The 7,948-nt window shown below is 32.0% G+C and overlaps 1 protein-coding gene across 1 annotated transcript in view; it reads left to right on the top strand.

Moving 5' to 3' along the window:
- Positions 1-5,457: 5,457 nt before the first annotated feature.
- The window catches only part of LOC126970404 (probable serine/threonine-protein kinase kinX), a 61,438-nt gene continuing 58,947 nt past the window's right edge, over positions 5,458-7,948 (top strand). Inside the window, exon 1 of the mRNA XM_050816236.1 lies at positions 5,458-5,632. The gene's annotated coding sequence lies outside the window, so the exon portion shown is untranslated. The remainder of the gene's footprint in view (positions 5,633-7,948) is intronic.

Genomic DNA, 7,948 nt, shown 5'->3' with positions numbered 1-7,948 from the left:
TTTTTTATTATAAATTATCCGTTACAACATTGCATATGTTTGAAAAAATTTTCTTCGCTTGCTCGTAAGGCTAACTTATCGTTAGTTTTTTTTTCAGTTTTTAAACTACTTATTTTCTAGTTTACTACTTATTTTAAAGCTTTTTAGTCTCATAAAAGCGTCAAATGTTAATTTAAAAGGTCTCGACTTTTGTGTGTGTGTGTCAACTTTTCCACTTTAAAATATTGTATTGTAAGCAGTCCTACATACATGTGTATTTCTTAAAATTACTTAACACTAGGTGAAGAATTAAAGTGGAAGGTGAAAGATTAAGTAACATAGAAGGACAGATAGATAAGGATATGTATATAAAGCGTACTTAGATGCGTAAAAGTAAAATCGGCTAATTAGCTCACTGATGTAACGAAAAACCTTAAGTCCTAAAAAAAAAAATTTCTATATATTAAAGTATGTACAAAATTACTTATAATCTACTTATTATAGCAATTCACAATCAAGCCTGATATATAATGTAGGTCTCAGAAACTTATTTCTACAACCCTATCTACGTGTTGAGAGATAAAAGTTTATTGTGCTTATAACTAATACATCTGGTTTGTGGGGGAAAATCCAGGAAACTGGGAAAACCGGGCTATTTGCTATAACGAAAAACATTAAGTTAATTCAAAAACTAAAATAGCTGTCACCAAACCACTCAAATGGACATTTATATAAATCATCTGCATAAGCCTTAATAATATAACTCCAAATACGACTGGGATGGCATTATTCAGGTATTTCATGAGAACCCTTTTTTGGGTGGGAATATAATAGTGAATATGTTTTGTATGAGAAAAAGTGACGATAACGAACGAAAGATATTCACCTGAGGGTGCATGAGACGCCCTGTACGATACAATGTAGTGCCGCACAGGATTGTTGATCATAAATGCCCTCGGTACAAGATGTTAAGTCTCTTTGTCCCAGGGATTTCATTAGCTGCCGTGACCTTGAAACCGAAACAGAATAATACTTACACATGCCCTTCGGACCCAAACACAATAATATTTATACATTACTGCTTCACGGCAGAAATAGGCGCCCTTGTTACTTTTAAAGTGACAACCCTCACATCTGGGATTAATTACACACATTAAATTAAAAAACAAAATTTATGAATGATGCGGTCCTCGAACCCGCGACCTATCGCGTTCCGTGCGAGCGGTCTTCTATTGAGACAGCCGTTCGAGTGGCGTAAAGTTCATGTCTTTGTTCAAATGTGTAATTAATCCCAGAAGTGAGGATTATCACTTTAAAAAATTACAAATTGTTTAGATTTGTAAGAGCGACATATCAAGTCAATATCCTAATATGCAAATATTGGGGCTGAGCAGGCTATCAACTGTAAAGTAGATCCTGTAGATGAAGCCACAACCTGACAGTGGAGAATGGTGCTGTTGTGGTACCCACCTTCCCGTCATCTTGTGATAAGAAGCCATTGACTGGTATATTCGTATCATCGACCCCATCGCTCTCGAGTTTTTTACTTAGTAGTCTTAGATTTAAGGAAAAGAAGAGCTATGAAGAATAGCTTTTATATTACGGCAACTTTATATTGTAGTGTGTATTGTCTATTTGTAAAGATGTGTTTGTGGCATCTTGACACTCGATGGCATCTTTCAAAATTTGTAACTTACGCTTCGTGTTATTTTACATTGAAATTTATAAAATAGTAAATACTTACTGATGATATGTAATCCCAATGTCTTTCTTATTACTAACAATATTATTTTTAGAGTCTTACTACGCAAACCCGGCTTTTTAGTTTCAATCATTAGCAAAGTTTAACAGAGCATGTGGCACGTTAACGTTACACATTGTTCGAGACTGGCTGGAGTAGGCCCACTTGGGCGTAGTATTAGTTGCTTCACTTTGCGATTACGACCGGTATATAGTTTTTATTTTTTTTATTTATTTAATAGGAAGCCCACGTTGTATACAATGTATTACCTTATAGTATATTTACACATTAATTACTTATATTATTTAGCATCGTATACTCCATTTACGGGCTAACTCGACATGCAATTAATTACTTAATTTAATAATTACAAGTACTTAAAAACATTATTAACATAATGTGACAATTTCTTCGTTTACTTACTAATTATCTAAATGACTTAATAAATTGGTTACCTAAACAAAAATATAAAAAAATTATCACTCAAAACAAAAAAAAAAAAAAACTAAATTTTATATAAACTAAATTTAAAATACAGCAACTATAATTAAATACGAAAAAAAAAAACGAATGATATTATTTAATTAAATGATTTCTAATTTTGCGCTTGAAAATCGATGCAGAGTTCCAAAATAAGTCCAACTCTAGTAGTTAATAGTTAATACTTAATCTAAATAAGTAGTACACATAGCCAATTCATTTTATTTACACGTATTTTTTTAAAAGGAATTACATTTTATTGTTGAGAACAAATATAGTTAAGCCCTCATAGTAATTCATAATAAGGCGACAAGTTTTCTAAATAAATTTAAAAGAATGTAGGACTTATAATATTGACTTATTAAATTAAAAATTTGACAAATGGTATACATTATTAGGTACATACGCATACTTAAAAGAGGGAAAAGATTATTTTATTCTTTGTCATAAATCGAAAACAAAAATACATCATAAAATTAAAAATCTGTTTAATGCTGCCAATGAAGCCCTTTAATACGATTCCCCACATGAATTCAATAAAGACACAGGGTCTTTATTAAATTCAGTTTTTTTTTTCTGTGAAATACTCTCTACTCTCTACTGTAAGTACAGTAGAAGTCGCTTAATAAGTTTTCTTTCATAAAACGCCATTTTATGCAAGTCCCTAATGCTCAATACGATTCAACATCCCGTTTAACACGCCTAATACGTTAACAACAGAAGATCAAGAACCTCTGATACTGCAGAGTTTTCCTATATATTCTTCCATTGATGACAATATGGCAGCCAACGAAATTAAATCGATTGAAGATCTTATTGAGAATATAACACACAAAAAGCAGCCCTAAGTGAGAATATAAAGATGAAGAGGAGAAGAGGAGTCAATTCCGATTTTGTCAATTGCCCAGGCATTCAGCTGTTTGTGATGATGAGTGAGTCAAATTATGTGATAAGTTTAAGCAACGTAATTAAAATTACACTTTATATTTAACTGTATTTATAAATGTACTAGCTGACCCGGCAAACGTTGTTTTGCCATATAAATTATTTTTAGAATTAAACCGTTTCTTGGACATTGCAACATTACCTTATTTTTCTAAAATAAACATAGCCTAAGTTACTCCTTATTACATAAGCTACCTGCCAATAGAAGTCCTGTCAAAATCGGTCCAGCCATTTCAGAGATTAGCCGGAACAAACAGACACACAGAAAAAATTGAAAAATATGTTATTTTGGTATATGTACCGTATGTATGTTCATATACATGTAGTAAAAAAGGGTTATTTCAATATTACAAACAGACACTCCAATTTTATTTATATGTATAGATGTATAGATAATTTAATACCTACATTACCTATACAATCGGTCTTTTCTGTAATGACAAATGTATAGTAAATAGTTTCAACCTTTCACTAAACTGAGTATAAGACGGTATTAAATTGCCAAAATTCGAATCAAACCAATCGATAAAAATCGAGGCGAAACCAAGAAAGATGAGTGCCACATGCCGAAATACCTACGTAACATAAAAATTCACAATAAAATGATTTACATATTCTTGTTAGGAAAATCATAGTGAAAATTTTCACGTTCAAGGAAATCCTTCGGAAATCTCTCAAATTGATGGCAAGCCTGCATTTGACACTTAAACAGCCTCGGCATGGCGCTTGTTACGCGAGCGCCACGTACCAACTACACCGTCATATCTGTCCTTGACAACTTTTCTATAAGACAAGACATATAAGCAAATTTTATCCTAGTGCTTTCGTTTGCAGAAAACTTATATTTTTGCAATGATATGAATTGGATTATTGTAATGTTGTAATATCAACTAACAATTGTGTGGTTTTATGAAGCCATCGCAAGTGAAATAATAATAAAATTGACACAATTTCATATAAATTGGACGTCATTCCTGAAAATTGTTCCATTGGCTGCCATTTTTTGTTAGTCCGTTAATATGAATCACATGACCAGTTTTGTGTTCTTAACTCAATTTGGACAAGATTGTGGCTTGGAACGTTTTTCTGGAATTACGTCCAATTATCTTGCCCCAAACTAGGCAAAGCCTATATGTTCTGTGAGCACAAGACAACGATATGTTAATATGTTACAATATATTTACTAAAACATATATAAATACAGAATATCCATGACTCGGAAATATACATCCATATTCATCATACGAGAATAATTGTTTGCACCTACCTACCATTATATAATTTCAATTTATTATAAATTAAGGTCCACGACTTATTTCTATAACTCTATCTACGTGTTGGGGACTATAACTTTATTATGCGTAGCATAATTGATTGCAAAATGTATTTGGGGGAAATACAGAAAACTGTTACAACCTGGCTGTTTTCTATTTATTATGTTATTCTGGCAAATACTTAAACTAACTGACATTGATTTGATGTGACAATTGGATAGTCACTAATGTACATTCATATATTAGTTTGGTGTAATATTTAATTGGCTAGAAACTGTCATAATCACAATGTTAACACCAGGAACAGATATAATCTTATAATGCCTACTACTCGGCTAAGTCGAGTTCGTAAGTCTTTTGTGAGGCGATAATATGCTTTTACAACAAGATCCCAGAAAATGTTCAAAACAAATGTATTAAGAAATTCAAAGGACTTGTTAAACACGTTTGTGTGGTAAATTTTAAAATATAAATGACTTTCTTAATGATACCATAGATGGGGAATGGAGCGACCGCCCTCAGGCTATTAAATAATAAGTTTAATTGTACGATATTACTTTTTAACTATATTTTTTTTGAAAAAAAAAAAAGAAGCCCGCCGAGTTTGTTGCGCCCGTTCTTCTCAGGTCTGAGGCATACTTTTTGAGGGTGGTAGTTTTTGACTTTCAATAATTGATATTATCTATCTGTCTATATTATACAATTATCGTTATATTTTGAATAAAAATATTTGAATTTGAATCTTACTTTGAATATTGTTTACGTCTGCGCCTGCGACAAAAAAGACACCAAGACTGTTATTAAATATGACACTCTTTTATGAAGAAATAATATAATTCGATCTGCTAACGTTTCGGTAAAATGTGTAATTATTTCAAAATTTAATCATCGTACAAAATCGGAGACACTTTTAAGATTCTTCGTAGATTTTAGAGTAATTCGAAGCGTCAGAGAACAAATGGGACACGACATAAATATATTTAATAGGAGTTATCATATCTTAAAGATCCTCAATATCTCCAAGCATTTAAACAGTCGCGCCCGAAGCGCACACTTGTCGCTTTCGCTATATTTTCGCCCAAACAATAAAATTATAAGCGGTTAAAAATAACTCGGAACGGCAGCGCTGTCGGCATCTCGGAAACATTCTAGTGTAGTTCTGGAGACCTGGAGCGTGTGGTACGCTTGCGTATCGTCGGCACACTACAGCAAGGTTTGTAGCACACCTGTACCTTCTCACCTCACTCAATGTCATTACCACTATTATAATAACATAACAAAACTTCAGTCGACCGCGTGCGTCCGCGAAAACTGAAAAAAAAAATGGCATTCGCCAAACAGCGGATGTCTATTTTTACAAGGCGTTATATGCCAGTTGTGTAATAATTTGAAGTTTTTGTGTTACATAATTAGTTTCAGTTTTTTTGTTACGTGGGTATCGATTACATTTTTTTTATTTGTATGATTATAAGAATAATGTGATTCACATCAATTTTAATAGAAATTTAACTTTGGATATTGTAAATTACTTATTTAACATATAATAATAGATTGAAAATTATAATGTCATGTTTAAAATATTTGTCAGTAGACGTTAAATTAAAATTTAAACTGGTTGATGCATAGTAAGTACGTGTCTCCGACTTTGTTTGAGTTGAAATTAAACTGTTAGTACCTAAAATTATTTTTGCCTATGTTAATACAATAATATAAATTTTCTGTTTAGTATATAAGTAATACAAAAACCTGTTGCACTCAGAGAGCAATTGTAAATTGTCACGAATGCTTGCTTTTCAGCAGAAGGTCATGCGCATGGCAAAAGTGTTTATCCCCACAATGTTCGCAATTTTTTTAACATAATATTAATATCATACTTTTTCATTAGTTTAATTTAAGAAATATGTTTATAGAATAAGTAGTATTTGAAAGAATGCCGAGACGATGGGAATTGGAATTCTTAATTGCAAATTGCGATTTTACGTACCGGATTTGATACCTACTAGTATTTTCATACTTTGTTTTTTTACTATCCAGAGGCAGTGTCTCCTGTAATAAAAAAAAGATTTTCGTAACTATTTGTTTTATAAAGAGTCATAGATTTTCTGAAAACAGATTCCCTTAGAATACCTACTTTTTGATGTTATTTAAAACGCTACCACCTTTTCGCAAAGAGATCAAACGGCTCGAGTAATAAAAAGTTTACTTTTTTTTTTTTTCAAATTATGTATTATAAAATTTGCCATTCCTATAAAATATTCTGCCGTAGTAAAGTTCACATCATTTACTTATAATATAAAAAAAATTAAATTCATCAATTTAAACTTATAAAATGTACGGGACCAATTTAATACCAGGAATTTAATTTAGGCAATAATTAAAAAAAAATGCAAAAATTTTAAAACGGTTTTAATCAAAAACTTTTATCGTTTATTATAAAGAAATTAATAATATTAAAATCATGCACCGTGTCGCAAAGTTGAACGTCTCAAGACAACACTTTAACTCATGCCAAAGTTGTTGAGAACTTCACTAACTATTAACTACAACTTATTATGGCTCCTGAGTATGCATTGAAAACTTGAACGAACCTTAAAACATCCGTGTATAGGGAGTACAAATAGCTTTACTTGTGTACTACATTCATCGTCTTCTTCTCAGTCGTTTCCCTCACTGCTGAGGATCGTGACTCCTTCTGATCTTGTCCACTAGCTATCGCCATTAGTTGCGTTCCTGATGTATTGCAACATTCATTGGCACCTCCAGCTCTTTGGAAATTTGGTCAGACCGCCGTATGGGACTCCGGCCTCTCGGTCTCTTTTCTTCTACCTTCCCTGTCACCATAAGACGCTCCAAATTATAGGCATTACTGCGAGCAATGTGACCAAAGTATCGCACTATTCTTTGCGGGCAGATTGTGGATTGTGATTTTTATGAGAGTAGATAGTTACTCTCGTAAAATTCTAATTATAAACCGTAGTTAATTGCTGCTGTGAAAAGGAAAAAAAAAATGAGCTAAGAACTTACCTCTATTTTGAGCAATTCATGCACACAAGCACAAAGTGTCATACAAATCGCGAGTGTACCTTGTCACGCACACTTAACTAATACTCCTGGCCTGTTTTCATCGGTTGTCTAGCAGCAAGAAGCTCTATCGAGACATATAAATAATCTAAGTTATAAACATTAAAACATTAAATAATATTCATATGCTTTATTATTAAATCACAAAAGCAATATTAAAAAAAAAATCATATCATACCAATTTTTTTTTCCTAGCAAAAAAATATAAATAAATAAAATCTACGGTCACATCGGTAACATTTTCCGTTTCATAAACAATGTACTATTATAAACCAAGAAAGTGCTGTCGATCCTCATGAAGTATACCTAGTAGGATTCCGTAGTTGCTTGGCACAATAAAATAATAAATAATGATATATTGACACACTTTTAACACAAATTATCTTGCCCCAAACTAGGCATAGTCTGAGTTATGGGTACAAGACAACGATATACTTACTTAAACATA

The sequence above is a fragment of the Leptidea sinapis genome, chromosome 21 (genome assembly GCF_905404315.1).
Source record: "Leptidea sinapis chromosome 21, ilLepSina1.1, whole genome shotgun sequence".
NCBI lineage: Eukaryota > Metazoa > Arthropoda > Insecta > Lepidoptera > Pieridae > Leptidea > Leptidea sinapis.
Note: the sequence above shows the minus strand (reverse complement) of the source record. Positions and strands in the feature narration are given on the sequence as shown.